The sequence below is a fragment of the Bos indicus x Bos taurus genome, chromosome 11 (assembly GCF_003369695.1).
Source record: "Bos indicus x Bos taurus breed Angus x Brahman F1 hybrid chromosome 11, Bos_hybrid_MaternalHap_v2.0, whole genome shotgun sequence".
Lineage (NCBI taxonomy): Eukaryota > Metazoa > Chordata > Mammalia > Artiodactyla > Bovidae > Bos > Bos indicus x Bos taurus.
Window position 1 is genome coordinate 62,440,897 of NC_040086.1, and position 24,159 is coordinate 62,465,055.

The 24,159-nt window shown below is 42.8% G+C and overlaps 1 long non-coding RNA gene across 3 annotated transcripts in view; it reads right to left on the reverse strand.

The window, feature by feature from the left end:
* The window catches only part of LOC113901365, a 147,270-nt gene that overhangs the window by 70,281 nt on the left and 52,830 nt on the right, over positions 1-24,159 (reverse strand). For all 3 annotated transcript variants that reach the window (XR_003513394.1, XR_003513393.1, XR_003513395.1), the window contains exon 2: positions 13,865-14,006. This is a non-coding gene — a long non-coding RNA (uncharacterized LOC113901365). The remainder of the gene's footprint in view (positions 1-13,864; positions 14,007-24,159) is intronic.

Here is a 24,159-nt window from a genome sequence, read left to right on the forward strand (position 1 = left end):
CAGTGCTTTGAACTTTTACTTATTTATTCATTCAACAAGTATCTACTGAACACCTAATATATGCCAGTGGCCAGGTGAAATAAGTAGGTCCCTGGTCCTGTGGAATCTCCCCCTGTAGGGGGAGAGGAGGTTGACAGAGATAAGTTACTGAGCCAAAAAAGGTAAAAAAATCACATGATTTTGGATAAGTTCTATAAAGAAACTGTGTTTTAGCTAGGACAGTCAGAGGAGGCCCCTGGGAGGGGGCGATATTTGAACAAAGACATGAATAAAGGGATGGAGGTGAGCCAGAGGATGTTCTGGGGGAAGAATTTTCCAGGCTTCGGGAACAGCCGTGCAAAGGCCATGTGAAGGCCCAGTGAGCTTGACCCATTCTGGGTAAAATTTGACTGCCGTCACCATCTCCTTCACTAGCATTCAGGTCTGAGCCGCCTCACACCCCTGCAGGGGTCTCCTGACTAAGCCCCCTGCTTCCTCTCTTGGTCCTCTTCAGTCTATTCAGCACATAGCAGCCAGAGAGAGCATTTGAAATTATAAATCAGTTTATTCCACTCTCTTGCTCAGAAGGCTTCATCAGTTTCCAATTATACTCAGAATAAATTCCGAAGTCTTTACCACAACATATGAGGACCTATACGACCTGATTCCTTCTCTCCTACCACCGGTATGACTGTCGTCACCACCACCATCACCATCATGACCATCAGCTCCAGCACCACTCCACCATCATCACCTCACCACCACCATCAACATCACCATCACTACCACTTCATGCACACACCAAAACAAAAGCCTCTGTAATAATTATACTAGTTAATATATACACAGTATCACTTCAGTTCAGTTCAGTGGCTCAGTCGTGTCCAACTTTGTTAACAGATACACATTAGTATACATATAGTTAATATATACACAGATATCCATGTATAAAGCTCCGATTGTATGGCAGACATTGTTCTTAGCACTTCCCAGGTGGTGCTAGTGGTTAAGAACCCGCCTGCCCATGCAGGAGACAAAACAGACGAGGGTTCAATCCCTGGTTCAAGAAGATCCCTTGGAGAAGGAAATGGCAACCCACTCCAGTATTCTTGCCTGGAGAATCCCATGGACAGAGGAGCCTGGTGGGCTACAGCCCATGGGGTCTCAAAGAGTCCGACATGACTGAAGCAACTTAGCACACAGCACATTCTTAGCACTTTCCACATAACAACTCATTTAAGCATCACATTTAATATGTAAATTCAAATATGATTTATACAAATTTAAGTCATATATAAATAGAAAGCCTCAAATTTTCACATAATAGCCCACTTAAGCTTCAACAATGCTGAGGAGAAAACACTATTATCGTCATCATCACCACTCTCACTTCATAGATAAGGAAATCGAAATTTAACAAAGTAACAAAATAGAAACTTAGGTCCCTGACAGGATGGAGCCCTTTTATCCATTCTGGATTGCTTAGGGGAGAAAAAAATCAACTTCTGCCTGGTTTAAGCCTCTGTTATATCAGGTCTTCATGACAACAGCTGAATCAGTATCTGTAATGACAAATGGGCAAAGTCAACCTGGAAAACAGAGGTTTGCCCGTGGCATGGCCACCATCCTCATCTCAGAAACTGACGTGCCAAGGGGCCATGTTCGTCTCTGTGTGAGGCTGGAGATTTCTGAAGACCTCTACACCAGGCTACACAAGCCAGACTCACACTAGAGGTGGGAGGAGCCCATCTCTGCAGCAAGGTGCTGATGCTTTTATTTATGTAGATCCATAAATGTCCCAGTAGTTTTTACGAGCGTAAAGCAGAAAATTATCAAATCAGAGCAAGGCATACTAAGCCAAGAGCTGACACTCCAAAAAAGAGGCCTCATCTCACAAAAACAGGGTGTGTGTATATTTGGAGGATGTAAGATCATAGGAGAAACTAGATAAGCAATCTAATCTGATCTGAAGTCTGGAAAAAAGAAAAGGAGAGTGAGGTGAAAGAGGCTGAGCTGAGTCACAAGGGGCTGGTTTGGGAGGTGCACAGAAGGATTCAAAGTGTTTTTTCAAATTCTTTTTTCATTGAAAAATTACTATAATAGTGAAAGACTGTTTTAAGCTTCTGTGATTTCACTAGTTTTTAACAGAACTTTAAAAGGAATCTTTGATATAAACATCCCTTCTAGTTTTTGTACTGGTTATTATCCATTTTATCTACAAGTTAATTCAACTCTAAAATTTCTAATTATATTTCCCCATATTTCTACACACCCATTGCTGTTGTTGGGAAAGTCACTTAACTCACAGAGCCTCAATTTTCTTGTCTTTAAAATGGGGTTAATAATACCTATAATAATATTCCATAAAAATGGGATTGTTATTGAGGATTAACTGAAGTAAAGAGGGTCAAACACTTAGCAGAGGTTCTGCCACAGAGTCAGTGTAACCCAGAGGCATCATTCTCCCTAAAGAGTTAAAGTTTCCCCCAGAATCCAGTTCAAGGGCCCTGAGAGTTCAAAACATCCCCTTCAATTCTGTAAATTTCTGACAGTGAACTTTCTCAAGGTTCTATCTCCATGCTCATAAGCTATTTCTTTTCTGTTCACATCAAACAGCAAAGGAGTAGCATATAAAAGATTGGATACATAAATCAATAGTTGATTGATGGAATGCTAGACAGCAATAAAAAAGAACAGATCATTGTTACAGGGAGCAATACAGTGTAACTCACAGTTGTAATGTTGGCTGGAAGATATTAGATACAAAATGCCACAGACTCTGTGGTCCCCTCATACAAATTTCCAAAAGAGGCAAACTGAGCTATGATGACAGATATCACAGTAGTAGTTACTTTAGGGGGAAGATGATGGGGAGAGGGGACAAGGCAGGGGTTTAAGTAATGTCCAATATCTCGATCTGCAAGATAGTTACACAAACATGTTTACTTTGTAAAAAATACATCACCCAGTTCACCCTTGATTTGTGTAGTTTATTTATGTTCTACTTCAATTAAAAAGTTAATTTGTGGGGCAGGGGGAAGGATAAATTGAGAGTATTGAATTAACTCTCACATTAGGTACAAATTACCATATATCAAATAATCAACAGGATTTACTATATAGCACAAGGAACTGTATTCAATATCTCATAATAAATAAACATGGAAAAGGAGTGAGAAAGAATACAGATATAAACATACATATGTATAACTGAGTCACTTTGCTGTACCCTTGAAACTAATACAATATTGTAAATCAATTATATTTCAACAAAAGAAAAAAGTTAATTTACAAAGTGGGGGGGTCTGAGCTGCCACAGGAGCAGATTCCAATGCAGGATGCCTGGCTTGCCCTGAATGCACCAACCCCACTCCCTCTCTGCCATCTCCTCTCTAGTGTCCAAACACATTCCCCCCCTTTCTCAGGCAGAACAATTTTTCCAAGTCTAAGGGTCCAGGAGAAGCTTGAAGTCTGCTCTTATGTGTCATGGTGATGAATTTCTTCCTTCCAAATTCTTTTCTCATTCACATCACTGTGATAAACTCCTTTATGTGTGTGTGTATCTTTTTCTCTTAAAGAACTTCTAAGAGTGAGATCACATCTTTATGACGTTTTATTCGTATGGCCACTGAGTTTTCTTAGGTTGGGGGTACCCAGTCACAGCATCCAAGGGATTTTCATACACAATTAGTTCTTGCTAGTTTGTAGACCAGGAAAAAACACCACTCCTGAGGACACCAGCCTGGCTACTCTTAAGCCATTCCCTAAAAAGGATGTTACTTCCCCTGAACTCGAGGTGATTGTTCATCTCAAATGTGTCATCATTCACATTCACGCATTCCACGAACATGACTACCCAGGCCTGGTACTGTGCTGTGTGCTAGGATGAGCATTACAATGGTGTGCAGCCAGCACAGCGATCTCTGCTTTCTGGCAATGTCTGCTTTCTTCCTAATAGTTCTTGGGAAGGAGAAGAAGGAGAGTCATCCCCAGTGAAGGAGGGCATCTCTCCTGGTGGGAGAGGAGGTGTTGAACAGACCAAACAAGACATGATCTTTGTGACACAGTGAGCTCACATGTGTGCATGCATGTACACACGTGAAGGCAGATGCTCTCTTAGCTTCAATTCTCCCCCCAAAAGACCCTGACACAAAGATTTGAGTGCAGTTTTTGTGGGGAGGTGATCCGAGTCAACACAACAAGAATAGAAGTGAGGGAGGGAAAACATCCAGGAAGGGGACATTTTAAAAAATATTTATTGATTTATTTAGGGCTTCCCTGGCAGCTCAGCTGGTAAAGAATGCGCCTGCATTGCAGGAGACCTGGGTTCGATCCCTGGGTTGGAAAGATTTCCCTGAAGGAGGGGATGGCAATCCACTTCAGTATTCTTGCCTGGAGAATTCCATGGACAGAGGAGCCTGGCGGTCAACAGTCCATGGAGTCGGACAAAGTCGGCAAAAAGTCAGACATGACTGAGAGACTAAGCACAGCACACTGATTTATTTAGAGCCTTCCCAAGTGGCTAAGGGGTAAGGAATCCACCTGCCAATGCAGGAGACACGGGTTCTATCCCTGGGTCGGGAAGATCCCCTGGAGAAGGAAATGACAACCCACTCCAGTATTCTTGCCTGGAGAATCCCATGGACAGAGGAGTCTGGTGGGCTATAGTCCATGGCATTGCAAAGAGTCGACAGACTTAGTGACTAAACAACAAATTGATTTATTTACCCACTGGACCACCAGGGAAGTCCCATGAAGAGAACGTTTTAAAACCAAATAGCAACAAGGCTAACTGGAGCTTAACCCCACTGGAAACTCTGGAGTCCACACAGCAGAGTCATCTCAGAGTTATCCCACCTGAGTAGCTGCTGCTACACCAATTCGCATCTTCCACTGGTGGAGGGCTGCTCTGGAGCTTGGGGGAAGTTCAGTTCTCTGAAACTTCTGGCCTGTCATCAGCCACATGGCCGCCAGTCTAGCAGGCTCCGGCTGCCAGAGAAAGCCCAGTGCATTGGGAGATCTGGCCAGCATTCACACGGTGGTAGAGGCCCTGGGAAATATTGTAGGGGTGTTGACAGTGTCTGCTTCACACATGCTTGCATTTCAGGGGCAGAGACAACTCTGGGAAGCCCTATATCTTTATACATAATGTCAGAAGAATAAGAAACTTGTGTCCCCTCTCAGCACACATGGAAGTGAGGCTCAGGTCAGAATAGCTCTTGGGAAATGGATAAATACAGAGCTTTACCTGAAAATCTGTTAGTTTCCCAGCACCTGGAGTGCTGGGCTGTGCTTCCAGGGGCAATGACCCTAGACAGGGTGTTCATGTATGGGCATATTTGTTGGTTTCTTTCCATGCAGTGTGGCAGATCAGTGTATTTCATGGCCCGAGTCCTAGCAACCAGTTCAGGGATGAACTTATGATCCACATTAGTAAAATTCAGAATTAATTCTAGAATGTTTTCTGGAATAACAAGGAAAATATTCTCTCTTTCTGCAAGACATGAAACTGGGAATCTGTAAGCCTGGAGCTATGGAGGCTGCTGTATAAAAGGAAACTGCCTGAAGAATGGCAACAGGGAAAAAAGAAAAGAGCCAAAGGCTGTGAAGCACCCGAGGGCTGATGACATCACAGGAACTACTGGGTCTAGCTATGCCTGAGTACCAACCAAATACACTCCTGACTTTTCAGTTATGTGTATTAAGATGAATACGATTTGCTAAACCAATTATTTTTTCTGTCACACATCTGGAAGAGTTTTCGCAAATATAAGATGTGAACTTGCAAACAGTAAGATTTCCAGGCAAGCCCTGGTTGAAAGAACCAAGAAAAATGTCAACTGCTCTTTTTAAAAAAAAAAAAATTATTTTTAAATTTGGAAGATAGCTGCTTTACAATATTGTGTAGGTTTCTGCCATATATTAACATGAATCAGCCATAGGTATACATATGTCCCCCCCTCTTAAACCTCCCTCCCATATCCCACCCCATTCCACCCCTCTAGTTAACTGCTCTTAATGCTTCTCAGAACTAATTTTCTGAAACATTGGTGAATGGCATCTTAAGGGTTAACATTGTAATACAATCAGTCCTTAGAAGTGAGTTTAAGCCTCTCCTTCTTTATCTCTGGAAAATAACTGATGGGACACTTGCTAGAGAAAAATCTACATTGGCTGGTTAAAGAAATAAGTGACTTCAAGTGCCTTCCAATGAGTTATTGGCCCATTAGAGCCTCAGCCAGAGTTTTCTGGCATCTTTCAAGGCCAACCAGGGTAAGAGATCAGAATAGGATCGCATAGTAATAGCTAACATTTTTGAGCACTTATTATGTGTCTGGTAGAGTTCTAAAGATGGAGAAGGCAATGGCACCCCACTCCAGTACTCTTGCCTGGAAAATCCCATGGACGGAGGAGCCTGGTAGGCTGTAGTCCATGGGGTCACACAGAGTTGGACACGACTGAGCAACTTCACTTTCACTTTTCACTTTCATGCATTGGAGAAGGAAATGGCAACCCACTCCAGTGTTCTTGCCTGGAGAATCCCAGGGACGGGGAAGCCTGGTGGGCTGCTGTCTATGGGGTCACACAGAGTCAGACACGACTGAAGTGACTTAACAGCAACAGAGTTCTAAAATGTTTAAAAATTCTATGAGATAGGCACTATTTTTATCCTTGCTGTACAGATGAGGAGTTGAAGAAGAGAGGCTAAGTAACTTACTAAAAGTCACACAGCTGGGGCATAGTGGGACCAGGATTCAATCCAGGAATCTAAAACCTACACTCTTTTCTCATTGCCCCACATAAAGAAAGGACCCAAATCTGCTTTCCACTAATGCCACAGCACCAGCAGAGCATGTCCCCAACCTATTCCTACAAGTGAGATGTGAACTATTCCTCTCAGGATGAGATGGGCCAAGAGTAGTCAGGCATTTGGGGGCAGAGGCTGTTTTGTGGAATTAGTTGTATGTGGTAATACAGCTAAAGTCTTGGAGAACATTCCTGGGGGAAGGTGGGGTCTAGCTCCTCTCCATGTCCCTTTCCTTCTCCTTTTCCGTGTCACCATACCAAAGCACCTCATCCTCAATGTCCTATTTCCCTCACTATCCGCTGATGGCCTCACCACCTGTTCCACCAAGAAGAGAGCATCTGAGCCCCTCAGGTTCCTGCTCCCATAAGTGTACCAGCATCTCCAAACACAGGAGCCCAGGTTCCTATGCTTAGCCTGAGGATGTGTCCCATCTCCTCCAGGCTTTGCCTTCACTCCGGATCCCATTCCTGTTACCTCTGCAGACTTCCCAGACCTGATTATTTTCTCTCCACCCTGGCTCCCTCTCCTTAACCAGTAAGACTGCCCAACTCCCTCCCAACCTAAAAAAAAGTTAAAAAGCCAACCGCCAACTCCTTTTCATTGCCACACCTCATGAGAGAGGTCCACAGTGGTGTTTCTACTTTTTCACACCCAGTCTCTCTGCAGCCCGCTGCTGTCTGGTTTCTGCCCACCACCCGCTCCCTTTACAAACTGTTCCTGTGCCAAGCTTGGATGACCTAATCTTATTTGACATCCCTACTGCATTGGCAACTCCCTTCTCCTTTTTTGAGTGTGAATAATAGTGTGGCAGTAAAGAGTGCTGTCTCAGGAGACAGACTATCTGAATTCAAAGTCCAGCTTCTACCTGTGTGACCTTGAGCAAGTGACTTAATCTCTCTGAGCTCCATTTTTCTCTTTCTTAGAGGTACTTAAAAAATTCATTCATTTATTTATTTGGTTGTATCAGGTCTTAGTTGCACCATGCAGGATCTTTCGTTATGGCACCCAGACTCTCTAGTTGCGGCACGAGGGTTCAGCAGCGAAAGGCTTGGTTGCCTGTGGCTTGTGGAATGTGGCATCTTAGTTCCCTGACCACATCCCCTGCATTGCAAGGCAGATTCTTAACCACTAACCCAACCAGGGAAGTCCCTCTTAGAGGTACTTATAATAATGGTGGTTTACACAATCAAGTACCTTAGACTGGATGAAATATGGTACCTTGCTACACAGAGATTAATGATGTTTCTCCCTGTTAAAAGCCTTAGTGACTCTCTTTTGCCTGGAGTATGACATCCAACTCCTTAACCACAAATACAGGGCCTATTCCCATCTACCCCAACTCTACCAACACCAGATCACAGAGATGCCTCCACAGACTACTCTCACTTCTTCAGGGGGTCAGTTCAGAGGGGAATATGGGGTGGGAGATTCCTGGAGCCTCTGCTATGGAAGTCAGCAGGCTGGACCTGCATTCACTTTCCCCCTCTCTGAGTCATGGCTAGAAAATTATTTTTCAACAAGAAATAAAATATTAAAATTTCAGATTTTATTTTATAAAGATAGAACACTTGAAACTAAAAGGCATTTAAAAACTAGGATTCGATGTGGGAAATAATGAAAAAGAACATGTTTTGGGAAAACAATTCTATTTCATACATGTATAAATATTGTTCAGTGTGTATGTTTCAAACCCATGTTTAAATGGTTTCTAAATTTTGGAATAGAGTTGATGTCACAAGAAATGTGATATTTCATTCAACTACAGGTTCACAATAAAGATTTGTTATGGTGTTCTTGAACTTGATTGTTCTTGAACTAATTTTTTATTAGTCTGGTGTTTTACTCCAAGCTATCAGAGAAGCCCTCTTAAATAACTATAGATTAGAAATTACAAAAATAGTAAAAGAGGCTTTATGTACTCCTATAATTTATTCTTAACAGATGCTAGAAACCAATATAATGAAATATGTCCATAACATTTAAAAGTTCAAATAAAACTTACAAAAGAGGGGTTTTGTGCATTTTGTATATATTTGGGGGATAAATTCCACTTGGTCACAACGCATTATTACTATTATTATGTATTGCTGAACTTCATTTGCTTATATTCTGTTGAGGATTTCTGTGTCTATATTCACAGGTATATTGGTCTATCACTTCATTTCCTTAGATGTCTTGTCAGGTCTTGATATCAGGGTTATGCATATCTCCTAAAATGAATTTTAAAACTTTCCCTTCTTCTCTCTTTTTGAAATCGCTTGTGCATGATTTATACTTTTTTTCTCCTTAAATGAATCTAATTCACAAGTGAAATCATCTAGGCATAGGGAGCTTCCCTGGTGGCTCAGATGGTAAAAGCATGTTTGCAATGCGGGAGACCCAGGTTCTGTCCCTGGGTGGGGAAGATACCCTGCAGAAGGAAATGACAGCCCACTCCAGTACTCTTGCCTGGAAAATTCCATGGATGGAGGAGCCTCGTAGGCTACAGTCCATGGGGTCGCAAAGAGTCAGACACACTGAGCAACTTCACTTTTCTTTGTGGCAAGCTTCTGATAATGAATTGAATTTCTTTATAAAATATAGATTATTTAGATCTTCTGTTTCTTCTGGGTCAATTTTGGTAAGTTGTACTTTTCAAAGAAAGTTCATCTCACTTAGTTATCAACCTTACTGGCATAAAGTTGTTCATAGTATTCCCCTATTACCATTATAATGCCTGTAGGAGTGGTCCTTCTTCCATCCCATATATTGGTAACTTGAATTTTCTCTTTTTTTAACTGATCAGTCTTACTATGGGTTTATAAATTTTATGAAACTTCAAACAACCAGTTTTCAAGTTTGTTAAAAATCCCTACAGTTTGTTTTCTGATATACTGATTTCTATTTTATGTTTATTGTTTTTTCTTTCCTTGGGTTTAATTTCCTTATTTTTCTTTTTAAAGTGGAAATTTGGATAATTAATTTTAAACCTTTCTTCTTTTCTAATATGATCAGGTTGGTGCTATTGATTTCTCTCTAAGTGCTGTACCCTATAAATTTTATAAATGGAAATGTAATATTGACTTTTTATCATTCTGCTTAAATATTTTCTAATTTCTCTTAAAGTAGCTTATTTAATCCATATTTATTTAGAAGTATTAAATATTATTTAATATTCAAATATTTATAATTATCTAGGTATTTTATTCAGTTTAATTTCATTCCATTGTGGTCAAAGAACATAGTCTGTAAGATTTCATTCTTTTGAAATGTGTGAATATAAACAAGTATGTAACTTGCTTTATAGAAAATGGAAAGTAGTTATCAGAGAGGTGAGGATAAAGTACTGTGAGAGTGGCGAGAAAAGGAAATTTCACCTGGGCTCAATCATGGAAGGCTTATGGAGGGAGGTGGCATTTGAGCTGGGTCTTGAAGGATGGATAGGATTAAGAAATAAGACTCAATTTTCCTTAAAAGGAGAAATTGTGATTATCTTATATGAAACCCAGGACCTCAGAGCACTGCTGAGCACAGCTGAATGCTCAGCACTGCTGAGTGCACTTCAAACAGGTTTCATTAAAGTGACCACCAACCTATGGTGCCAATTCTTTCCTCTAAACTTCCTTAAAATACCTGCTCCCAAACCACCACTTAAATACTTTGAATTTTGAATCTGGTCGCCTCCTGTTTTAGAAACTCAAGCTACACGATATATTCTGAACTAGTAACAACAACAACCAGATTTCATAACTTGAAAAGCATCTTTGTTTTCAAGTTCCCTGTACTCATCATTCTAAGCTTTCTTTTTATGCCTACAAATACAGGAGTTTAAGAAGTGAGATACACTGGGAAGTCTGTATTTGTAGTCACCCCTCTTCCTTTCGGAGAAGTTTGGAATTCTCAGTGACATCACTGGAGAAAAGCTCTATTTGTCACTACAGTCATGTGGCAAGAGTCACTCTTGAAAGTGTCACAGGCAGGAGGCAAGTGCCTCATGGGGATCTATGTCATCTGAAAATAACTCTTTGATCAGAGCCTTCTGTGTGAGTGATGCAATTAAACCTGGGCCTGAATCCATTATCCTCCAGCCAAGCAACATAGAGAATGAGATGGTTGGATGGACATGAGTTTGAGCAAACTCTGGGTGTAGGACAAGGAAGCCTGTGCTGCAGTCTGTGGGGTCGCAGAGAGTCAGACACGAAATCGCAACTGAACAACAAGCAATATGTAGGCTACCTTTCAGCTCTGTAGAATCTTGAGGGCTCACAGCCACCATCCCAGAGCGCAGGGCAGGGATGGTGTTCTTACCTGTTTCTCATTGAAAGTCCCTCAAGGGACTGAGCAGGACCCAGTTGAGCCTCTTCTTCCCTGAGCTCAGCACACGGTGGGTGTGGCCTTTGCCCTGCTCTGCTCTCTTAGAGGCTAGATGGTCGCCCTTATCTTGACTCTTTCTTAGGGACTGAGCTCCCTATGTGGAAGGGTTTGCTTGGAATGCTTGCTCAGATCTTCTCTGACAAGCTGACACCTACCTTCCTGCCTAAAGTTAATAGTCTTGCCAGATGTCATGGGCTTGCCTATGTCATAGGTGCCCTGGGGACCTGTGAGTGGTCTGAATGGCTGAGTCCTGACAGCTGACTCTCAAAAGACTCCAAAGCCACATCAAAGTCTATCAAGGCCTTCAGTTCCAGATAGAATCATTTACTATAATTCCTGGCAAGAAAGGTGGAATCCAAAGTCAGGGTGAGGGTTAGTCCTCTGTGGGTCTAATGAAGCCTATTTGAAAAAAATCAGCTGCTGTTCCATTTGGTCTTGCTGAAAGGCCATGTCCTCTGGCTAGTGGCTGATTTTGGACACACCAGCATGCCTGCCCATGTGTGACACACTTCAGCCGTGTGTTTACAATGAAACCTGCAGCAAAGTCCCCACCTCTAGTGAGCAGTACTTCCTTGGCTTTTGCAATTCCTAGGCTGAAGGGCTCCCTAATTAGGACAGTGGTGAAGATGAAACTCTCCCCAGAATGCTTCTCTTCAGAGGCACCTGATCTTTTGTGTTAGAGACACAGATAAAATGTGAGGGCAGAAAATGCCTCTTCCTCTGCAAGCACACCATCTCCAGCAATTACATCTGATTGTTTCTCAGGCTGAGTTATCTTGGCAAAGCCTGCCACCTCAGTTCTTAACACCAGGCAGAAAATGGGCACCTGGTACCTCGCTCTCCAAGTGCGGAGTGAAGAATGTACAGGGAACCTCCGGGCTAGAGGCCCCCTCGAGGTTGCGAGGCCTGGATGAGTGTTTTTCTTTAAAAATTATTTATTTTTAATTGGAGGATAATTGCTTTACAATGTTGTGTTAGCTTCCGCCTTACAACAATGTGAATCAGATGTCAGTGTACATATGTCCCCTGTCTTGAACCTCCCTCCCAACTCCCACCCCATCCCAGCCCTCTAGGTTGTCACAGAGCACCGGGTTGAGGTCCCTGGCAACTTCCCACTAGCTATCCATTTTACATATTGCAATGTATATGTTTCAATGCTACTCTCTCAATTCATCCCACCCTCTCCTTCCCCGACTGTGTCCAGGAGACTGCTCTCTATGTCCTTTCTCTATTTCCTGCCTTGCAAACAGGTTCTTCAGTACCATATATCTAGATATATGCATTAATATACAATATTTGTTTTTCTCTTTCTGACTCACTTCACTCTGTATAAGAGGATCTAGGTTCAGCCACTTCACTTCAACTGACTCAAATTTGTTCCTTTTTATGGCGAGGAACATCCCATTGTATATATGTACCACATCTGTCAATGGATATCTAGGTTGCTTCCATGTCCCGGCTCTTGTAAACAGTGTTACAGTGAACAATGGGGTGTGCTGGTGCTCAGTCACGTCAATCATGTCTGACTCTTGGTGACCCTATGCATTGTAGCATGTCAGGCTCTTTTGTCCATGGGATTTTCCCAGCAAGAATACTGAAGTGAGTTGCCATGCCCTCCTCCAGTGGATCTTCCCAACCCAGGGACTGAACCCACGTCTCCTGCATCTCCTGCACTGGCAGGCAGGTTCTTTACCACTGAGCCACTGGGGAAGCCTGAACATTGGGGTACATGTGTCTTTTTGAATTATGGTTTTTGCAGGGTGTATGCCCAGGAATGGGATTGCTGGGTCATATGGTAGTTTTATTCCTAGTTGTTTTTTTTTTTTTTTTTAAGGAATCTCCATACTGTTCTCCATACTGGCTGTATCAGTTTATATTCCCACCTTAGAGCATTTAGGGGCAAACACTTCAATCTCGAGTCTGGCATCTTCTTCCTGATGGGTTGGTTTATGTCACTAGTCCGTCCCATCAACTCACCAATTACTTCCTTACTTACTCCTCCCTATTTTCCTCTCTCTTTGCAGAGGAGGCTAGTGTTTGAGGACTGCAAGGTTTGGAGGCTTGTAGACTGAGACTGAAAACTAGAAAGAGGCCCAAGTGAAAAAATGAAACGCCTAACAGATATATGCCTATGGCATATATTTGTCAGGAGAGGAAGGAACACTGATGACCAGAAAGGCCAAGGGAAGGCTGCTGGCAACACCTCTTACAGATTTTGATAATGCATTTATAAGCCAGGCCAAATGCTACAGAAAGACATGTTCCAAATGTAATGGGTTTGACAAGCTGGGGTAATGTCAATGTCATATTTGTTTGAGACGTTTCCAGCATCCTCCCAGAATGTGCCCAGAGCAATAACTATTACAACAACCTCATCGAAACAGGAGTGCCCTGGCGTGTTCCACCCTCCACTTTAGGGGTTAGGCTTCATGTATTAGCATACATTCCTGACACTTAACAGAACTCCTTCCTTGTGTATAAGATGCTCGGGCTCGAAATAATTGGTTTGCACTTAAATGCCCAAATATGATTATATAACTTTGATTCAATTAACAGGTCTGACTTGATTTAAACCTTGCCTAGGAATGAGCCAAACAGTCATCTAAATAATAATTAGAACAAGACAAACCAGCCTGGCTGGTCTCCAGTGTGGAAGATTAAAGGAACTTCCAAGTCATCAGATGGACCTGAGGATCCAGAGGTCCCAAGACTATGCTCACTTACCTTTGAGACCCAGGGCTAATGGTCTGGGGTTCACTCACAGTGGTCAGTGAGGGCTCTGACCATTGCTCCCTCTATCCAACTCAGCAATGATAAAATGGAGTCCAGGAAAGGTGATGTTGCCAGGCCAGGTTTGTTCCATCAGCTGAAAGCAGAGTGAAGACTCAAGTTCAGCACAAATGGCTGTAGAGTTTATCTCATTCAACCTCCCTCCCAGTATAAGACCCTCTGACTGTCATCATCCCTCTGCTTGGCCTCTGTCAACAAACACCCATTACCTCCACCAGTCTTGGATAGTTCCAACTATGATAAATTTTTCCTTGTTTTGAGCTCAAACTCATATTCCTATAACTTTCATCCAAAGATCCTTTTATCCTTATCACTGTCATTTCTTGTTGCTTAATCACTAAGTCGTGTCCGACTCTTTGCAACCCCATGGACTGCATGCAGCACACCAGGCTTCCCTGTCTTTCATTGTCTCTGGAGTTTGCTCAAACTTATGTCCATTGAGTCAATGATGCCATCCATCCAACCATCTCATCCTCTGTCAACCCCTTCTCCTTCTGCCCTCAATCTTTCCCAGTATTGGGTCTTTTACAATGAGTCGGCTCTTCCTGTCAGGTGGCCGAAGTATTGTAGCTTCAGCTTCAGCATCAGTCCCTCCAATGAATATTCAGGGTTGATTTCCTTTAGTATTAACTAGTTTGATCTCCTTGCTGTCCAAAGGACTCTCAAGAGTCATTTCTTAACTTCCTCAATTCCACTCCTTCAAAATAGATCCTGGATCTTTAAAAAACCTGCTCTGCTAAGGTACGTTAACCAGCTTAGACTCATGGTTTCTTACAAAACCCAATCGTGGGCCCTGCCTTGAATTTTGAATGTTTCAAAATTCAACAGCCCCATCGTTGAACACCAAAACAGCCCCAGACCTGGCAGAGTTCAGAGGAATTAAGGAATCCAGAACTTTGCTGTACAAAGTCATTGAAAGACTAGAACAAAATTGAGAGGAAAATACAATAACTAATTAGAGGCTTTGCCATAGAATAATATATGTTGATGAGAAAATCTGAATTGTTTTTCTGAATAGATTTTTATATCAATTTCATGGTGTCATTTATGATTAGCGAATGATGATACAGTATGTCTTTCATAATATTGGAAATGGATCCCACTGAGGGCAAGTTTGCAGAAGGAGAGGCCAGATTACCCAGTATCTTGATTAGATGTTTCATTTGAAGAGATTAGATAGAATTCATCACAGTTTACACAATGCATGGCACCTAAGATGCTGGGAGCTGTGTACCTGCCTGCCTTTGCCACCAGACTGTGAAGTCCTTGAAGGCAGGAAGAATGTCCCCTTCATCACTGTACCCTCAAGGTTGGCACAGGTTTGTCAGTAAAGCATCGCTGGCCCACAGCCTCCATGAGAGAAGGGCTTTGGCTTCTTGGGTGGGGCAGCTGCTACCTTCAGGGTTTGATTTCTCACCACAGTTCACTGTTAACCCAGAATCCCTTGGCTTTCCACTTCTAATTGTAAATTACTTAGAAGTCTGGGAATCCCATCCTGATGTAAAGGGGTGGGGAAGTATGAGTGAGGGGCTGGTGAGTACCTGCGTGATGGTGAACTGGTTCTGACACTGTTCTCTGTTCTCTCCACCACCATCTTTCCCTTCTCTCTCCACCCCCTTCATGCTCAACCATGGGACAGGAGAGAGGCCACAGTGTTCCTGGCACTCCCAGGCTTCAATTCTGTGCAGGTAACAGATAGAGACCCCGGCTTTGAGATAACCAACTTGGGATTCAGCTTAATCCTCCCCTATAAGCCAACTAGGAAGAAAAAAACCTATCATGAATCCCTCTTCGCCTACAGGCCAAGGGGGAGGGGTCGTTTTGGGAGTACTGATGTCCTCGGGCAGTCTCTTTTCTGGCCTTTGCCCAGAATGACCCAGTTACGTGGCATATGGCATACAGGATGGCTGGGGTGGGCCTGCCCTGTGGGAATGAATGGGACTGGAATGAAACAGGTGATCAGTTCCATTTCCCATTGTTCATCCTAGCCAGACGAAGCTGTGTATTAGATGGCTCTGGTTGCATTTGTCCCCAGTTAATAATCTCCTTGCCTCATCTGTAGAATGATGGCCCTTTTACCCCTGGCTCCACCCAATCTCCTCAGGTCTTCCCCCACCCTGTCTCAACTCATGCTTTCCCTTCACAGTGCCTCCTCTTTATCCTCAAATACACCATATTCTTTGACACCACTGAGTCCCTTCTATCTAAAATAGCTCTCCCCAATCCTCCCTCCGTTGTCTACACCCAACTCTGATGTCACCTTCTTGCTGTAGCTTGCCATAACAAAGCAAAATTAATGACTCCCTCTTCCAAATTTCCATAGCACTTTGTCTATATCGCTTGTCATATGATATGACAGCATTCATTCCCATGTCTGTCTCACTGGTCGAACAATGCACTCCTCGGAGGGGAGGGACCATTTCTTATTCCTGCATACACCCCCAGGGCCTGGACACAGAAGTGGCTTCATGAATGTTGTTGCTGCCGTGGCAGCAGCAGCATCAGAAGACATTTTGTTTTTTTGCTCCAAGGGTCCCGGGAAGCTCCTGGGGACCAGGAGCACAGGACAGGTTCCAGAGTGAGAGGATCTCGCCTCCCTTTCTTACCACATTCTCCAGGCGGGTCTCAGTTTGAGTACTAGAGGAGAGAGTCTGTCATTTCTAGAGCAAAGAGGGTGTTCTGGGGGCAGAGTTTGGTTTGGGGGCTCAAAGTGTCCTTTGAAGGACATCAGGGTTATTTCTCAAATCCATGAGGATGGCTCCCTAAGCAAGAGGTACAGATAGACAGATGGAGTCACAATTTACTACCTGGCTCGTGCATGGGGTTGCAAATGTTGGACACGACTGAGCGACTAAGCACACACAACTTTGAACAAATCTCAATATGTTCACTTATACACAAGGGGAAGATGATCAAACCTGGTGTTGCTGTGAAGATTAATAATTACTACTTATTGGATTTATTGTAGCAGAATGAACTCTACAAACATCATCTGGTGAGAAAACAATAGAGACAGAACAATGACACCATATGAAAAGGACGTGGAAAAATGCAAAAGACTACACAAATGTTACTACAGCTTTTGCTGAAAGTACATTGAGACTTCAAAACCTTCATCCAGTTAGGAACTGAAGCTGGAAAAAAAAAAAAGATATTTTTCCTGGACCACTGTAAATGGTGGTTCTAGGAAGTACAAAGGTGAGGGGATGGCAGGGACAGCTAATTGTCCACCAACAAATCGTGCCTCATCTTCCTGGCTGAATTATTTCTGGAAGTGGCTGCCCAGCCAGGGATTACATTTCCCAGCTTCCTATGTATGTAGGTGGGGCCATATAATAGGTTCTCCTAAGGAATGGGATCAAATGACAGATGTCACTTGCATGTCAAGATGGTTAAGAAGGGGATGTGAAAAGCCAAGAGGTTAAAACAACCCAAGTGTCCATTAACGCATGAATGGATAAACGAAATCTGGTGTACACATACCATGGAATATTATTCAGCCTTCAAAGGGAAGGAAATTCTAACAGGTGCCACAACATGGGTGAAACTTGAAGACATGGTGCTAAACAAAATAATCCAGTCACAAAAGGACAAATATCACAAGAGGCCACTTATATGAGGTATTTAGAGTAGCCGAATTCACAGAGACAGACAGTAGAATGATAGTTGCCTGGAGCTGGGGGGTAGCAGGAAATGGGGAGCTAGTGTTTAATGGGGAAAGAGTTTCCATTGGGGAAGATGAAAAAGTTCTAGGGAGTTCCCTGGCAGCCCAATTGTTAAGACTCTGTATGGTCATTGCAAAGGGCATGGGTTTGATCCCTGGTCAGGGAACTAAGATCTCACACGCCAGAAGTGTAGCCAAAAAAAGAAAAAGTTCTGAAGATGGATCGCAGTGATGGCTACAAAGCAATGTGCATGTACTCGCCACTGAACTATATACTTTAAAAAGGTTAAATGGTAGATTTAATGTGTATTTTACTGCAGTAAAAAAAGAAGAGGATGTGACTCCTCTACATCCGTCAGTTAGATGCAGAGGACTTCCAGGCCCTTGGATGGAAAAAAGCCACACAATGGCAACAGCCACATGACAAAAAGCCGCTTGCTGACTAGGAATCAGGCACTAGACTCTTATGTGAGTGGTGAGTGGACTTCTAATGTGTTAAATCACTGAACTTGGGGCTTGTTATAGCAGCTCGTGGCACCCTAACACAGCCTGCAGCCAATATTCATGGCTGATGTCATGGCATGATACCACTGCAACATGGTCCTCTGAGAACAAGACAGAAGATGCCGTCAGAGCTTGGCTTGGTTTGGAGATGAGCAGACCTTTGTGCTGAGGGCACATTTCCAAGTTCAGCAGTTCTCAAAGACTGAATCACAACCCCCTGGCTGCAAGATGGATTCCAAGGACTTTATGACTGAGGAGTCTGTCTCCTTGAAAGACACATAACTCATTTAGTGATAGGAACTGGGTGTGGGCTTAGGCTATAGCAATGCAAAGGAGAAGGGAGCTGTGGGCCCCAGTCCACCACAGGCAGACAAGGGAACCTGTCCCCACACACTGTCCTGGCCCAGGCTGCCCAGGGGCAGTGGCTCCTCATGGCTCCAGTGGGGAGCGGCCTTAGCTGAGTGTGGTGAGAGGGGCCAGGGACCATCCTGTCTTGGGCTCAAAGGACAATTGCCAGTGGGACCTGCACCAGGGCTCCTGGCTGTGCCACAGACTCCAGGATCAGCAGCAAGAGAAGTCCAAGACTCAGGGTTTGAGCAAGTGGGAGCAACCAGGACAGGCTTTGAGGCTCAGACAAGGTCATGGAATTACATACTGGCAGCAACTGCAGCAACCATACAAGCTGCTGTGGGCTCTGGCCCCTCGGGCTTTGGCAACCACCCAAGAACCCTGCGTTTGGCAGTGACTGAGGAGCTCCCAGGCTGAAGGCATGCATCTGAGGTGGCTCCAGTGGTCCAAGAGACCAGGAGTCTTCTAATTGTTGAAAAAAATTTTGGAAATGTTAAATATAAATGCCAAGTCCCAAATTAGATTATCTTTAAATTAATTATTCTAAGCCTCAGTTCTTCAGCTTTAAACAAAAATTGTCTTGCTTTTTGTCATAAGCTTTTTGTTTATATTAAAGACTATATATATATATATATATATATATATATATATAAAAGAGAGAGAGAGACTGTTTATATTAAAGACTGTATATATATATATATAAAAAGAGTCACTGTTGCATTTCAGATAATCGTCCTGGGAACCTGGACTTCCTGGGTTCATCACAGAACAAGTGACCTGGGGAAAGAAAGAAGGCCATCCTTACGGTAGAGCGGATGAAGCTGGAGCCAAAGTAATGGAACTGACAAAAGAGATGCAACCTCATTTCATTCTCAGTTTTGCAAAGAATTTACTGTTTTAATGACTTAGAGCAATTCAAGGTTACCCTATAATGACCATACTCTTACATGCATTCTTCCTGAGCTGCTAAGCTGGAGTGAAAGAGATGAAATGAGGGCCCAGGAATTGCACACATTTGACAGTTGTGTCAAAATCTGGCACTGTCTACAGAGGTGAATCATGAAGGTAAAGGTCATGTGAGTCACATTAAAATAAAGGCTGAGAATGATTGGGTTTTCTAGATTTTTTTCAAAGAGCCACTGTTAGTGGCGATCAACTCTGCTGTCGGCTATTAGTCCTCTTTAGCTTGTCTCAGGCAAGATGTGGGTTTGATCCCTATGGCAGGAAGATCCCCTGGAGGAGGACATGGCAATCCACTCCAGTATTCTTGCCTGGAGAATCCCATGGACAGAGGAGCCTGGTGGGCTACAGTCCACTGGGTGGCAAAGAGTCGGATACAACTGAAGCAACTTAGCACGCACGCACACACGCAGGCATTCACCATGTGATACAACATCAAGCTCTGAGGCATTCAGAGATGACAAGTGGCGTGACAGTCAAAGAAAAAAAGGTGCAGACCCAGACTTTCTTTAACACCCCATGTCTCTTGGAGTCATTCCCCCATCTTCCTAAAGTAAAGTGTCTGTTGTGTTCTCCACCTCTGGGCTGATGTTCACTTTTTCTTTCACTATGGTCCAAGTGGTATGGAAGCACCTGCCTATGGTCTGAGCCTTATTTTTAAAAAGCTGTTCTGACTTCCCTGGCATCTTCCATGTTCTTATGAAGCCTCAGCCTGGGCCTGGTACAAAAGCCCACTTATAAAGCATCTTGAAGCCAGCCTTTGACATGGTGCCAAGACCACTTGGATCCCTTGCAGCTTCCTGGGAGCTGGTCCCAAAGGCTGAGCATCAGGCCTCCTGCCTGCCTAACCCGGGCAGGGCCCAGCCGAGAGTGGAAGCCCTTGCGAAAGGGAGGCCTGACCTTTGTCAATTGGAGGCTGAGTCAGAGCTGCTGATCCGGAATCCCAGGTCCCACAACATGAAGACACTCTCCTGCCACTCACTTGCCAGGATACGCAGCCCTGCCCCCCTCCCTCCTCCACCCCTCTGGCTGGCAGTGCTCACCTGCGTGGGAAGCACTCACTGGGTCACGGGAATATTTTCCCATCCCCTACAGTGCCGGGGTGGGTTGGTGGTGGTGGTGACTTGGGGTCATTCAGTGCCCTGCCTCTCAGTCTCCTCTGGGCCTCCTGTCTTGCTGCCACTGGGAATGGGCTGAACCATTCCTGACCCCTGGAGTTGAGCAACACTGCAGGGAGGCCATGGGTGAATGAGGATAACCACGCTGGGTTTAGCATGCCTTGTGACGCACAAAGCACATGAATGCCAAACCCCGGCCCACTTCCATGGGGAGGCTGAGGCCTTGGGGGGAGGTGGAGAGCAGACTTATGTTCTGAGGGTCACCTCTGCCTCCTAGATTCTGCTTCCTCTGGATTTGTTCAGTTCGAGTCACTTTGGGACCTGTGTGCACTGTCCTAGGTCTGCACCTAACTCAGGTCATTGCCTCAGTTTCCACCAAAACCAAACCAAACACTCACGAAAGACCTGTGTGTGGTCCGTCAAGGGCTGCTCAGGCCAAGCAGGTTTAGGTTGCAGCAATACAAAAAACTTTGAAATGAACTTTTGATCCTTAACAATCTTCTTTGAGGCTGTCCCACCTCTGAAGAGTTCTAACTGATCAGACTACCCCAAGTTGCTAACCAAGTGTGGTTCATTAGCCGGCTACGCCATAATTACCAGTGTGGAATTGGGGGTCTGTTGGGGGGAGTGTGTGTGTACACGTGTGCATAAGAGACAGGCAACTTTGTATTTTTGGCTCATTTGTTTGGATTTTGGTGTTTTTTTTAGGACACCTGTTTTTAAGGGAAGTTTTAAATTTGGGGCTCCAAATCTTAAGTTTAAATAGCTGCAAAAAATTAAAAGTCCACTGTAAATCTGAAATATTTTAACAGTTTAAACATTTAAAAATCATTGCTGTCCCTCATTTAAATGTATCCAAATAGAATTGAAATATTAAAGAAATTGACATCCTCCATCACCCTTTTAAAAATATCACAAATGTGCACTTCCTTAACGGTACGAAATTTTACATTATTTCTTCTTCTCTTTGAATTTGTATTTCCATTTCTCTTCCTCTATAAAACTTTATCATAATATACATTTATGATTAAAATACTTTATTAATCACTTTATCATATTTCTCTTAAAAATGTATACAAATTCAACTTTAGTAGTTTTTCCTTTTCTGTGGCCATAAAGTTCTCAAGCTGTGCTGTCCAACACTATAGCCACTAGCCACGTGTGACTATTAAAACTTTTTTAAATAAATAAAATTTGAAATTCAGCTCCTCATTCACACTAGCCACATTCCAGGTATTTAATAGCAACACGTGGCATATGGGGCTGTACTGGATGGAGCAAATCCAATCATCACGGAAAGTTCTGTTAGACAGCGCTAGTCTACAGCAAGATTTTCTTACAGAATGAGTTATCATTACAATTAGTAGTAACACAATTCATCAAAATAACATAACTATATCACAGGTTTATTGAACATTTTAATAAAATATTATTATCCCAAAGAATATTTTGGAAATGCTTTTCTTAATGAAACAGTTGGTGCTTTCCCCTCCACATATCCATGGATAAATATTACTCTTTCCAGAATGAGAGTGGGTTCAGCATCAATTCTAGCTTTAATTTTTCACTTTTAAAAATGTAAGTGCTAAGAAAACATGTTCAGGATGGAGGGAATTTATTGTAGGAATTCATGCATAATAACAAGATCATTATTAATCATTTATCACGTGATATTGCTAAATGTTCTCTCCTTGGTTTCTCCTTCACCTTTGTTAAAATGATGGGATAACATCTGATTTGCAAACAGATCTGTAGTCCTATCTTTGGAGTAATTCACTTTCTCAGCTAGAACCAACACTTTGAATTGTCTCTTTGATTCCCGTCTGGAGATTTTTATCAAAGACAAAATGACAAGAAGGAGCACATCTTTCTTTTGAAAAATATGTGAAAAGGCCACTTAGAAAAGAGGAAAGGGGAAAGAAGAACAGATCAAACACAGGAGTATTCTCAGGGAGACCAATGTTAGTCAAGAGGACATCTAGAAATGAGCATCTAGAAATTGATTCTTTAATAGAATATGTATTACAACCTTTTAGAATGTCTTCCTGGACCCTGGGAATATGTTTACCCCAGTTTAAAGACCATTGCTCCAGGACTTCCAAGTGTTTCTCAATTTAGCTCTCACCTTCTCCTCTCTCGGCCTCCACTTTTTTAAAAATCCAAATATACAAATTATGTATTTGGATAAAAAATATTAAAGATTTATTTTTTTTCTTCTCTTTTTTTGGTTTCTTCCTTTTCAATATTTTATACCTAATATACATATATATACTTAAATAAGATATATATATATATAGTTGCTGTTGTCATTGTTTAGTTGCTGTGTCTGATTCTTTGTAATCCTATGGACTGTAGCCCGCCAGGGTCCCCTGTCCATGAAATTTTCCCAGCAAAAATACTGGGGTGGGTTGCCATGCCCTCCTCCAGGGGATGTTCCCGACCCATGTCTCCTGCTTGGTACGTGGATTTTTTTACCACTGAGCCACCTGGGAAGCCCATATACGTAAATAGCATATGATAAGCATAAATGTATTTATAAATTTATATGTATAAATTAATAATTAAGCAAGTACTCTATGAACCTACCACTCAACTTAAAGCCAAATGATCCTAATGAAGTAGAACAATATCAAATGACCCAAATGTCTCAATTTCCCTCCTGGGCACATAATCAGATGGCACTTCCTCAGTTCCTTGTACATGCACATGGCCATGTGACTTGCTCTGGCCAATAGGATGTAAGCAGAAGTAACAAGTGCCTCTTCTGGATGGCCTCTCAGACCTAGTGCATGTCTTATCATGGTCCCTCTCCTCATCACACTTATTCAAGACACACCAACTGGTGGAGGCCATATTAGCTGGCCTGTAATGAATCTTTAATGTATTTAAGCCGTTGAGATTTCAGGGGCTGTTTGTTCCCAAAGCATATTAGCCCATCATAAAGGACTGATGCTAAAGCTGAAACTCCAGTACTTTGGCCACCTCATGCGAAGAGTTGACTCATTGGAAAAGACTCTGATGCTGGGAGGGATTGGGGCAGGAGGAGAAGGGGACGACAGAGGATGAGATGGCTGGATGGCATCACCGACTCAATGGACGTGAGTCTGGGTGAACTCTGGGAGTTGGTGATGGACAGGGAGGCCTGGCATGCTGCGATTCATGGGGTCGCAAAGAGTCAGACACAACTGAGCGACTGAACTGAACTGAACTGAAACAGAAGTATTTCTGAAAATCCACGTATATCCCTTGGCAGTGGTGGTATTCTTTCCCTCTTCCCCAGTGTTAACCATTGTCCTTGCTTTTCTTTAAGGTTTTGCTATATATTTATATCACTAAATAATATATGCTTTTGAACTATTGTTTTTTGTATTGTTTGTGAGATTCAGCGATACTATGAATATATCACAATTTATCACTTCTATTATTTATAAACATTTAAGTTGGGTTTCTTTTTTCTGTTACAAATAAGACCACTCTGAGCATGCTTGTACTTTTCTCCTGGGATCAAAGTAAGAAATGTTTTCTGGGCACCCCTGAGATGATCTTGGTGGGGGTGGAGGAGGGGATCTGAGAAGTCAAAACTGTTTTCATAATAATATAAAGATTTTTTGGCTTTTTTGCTTTCATACTCTCAT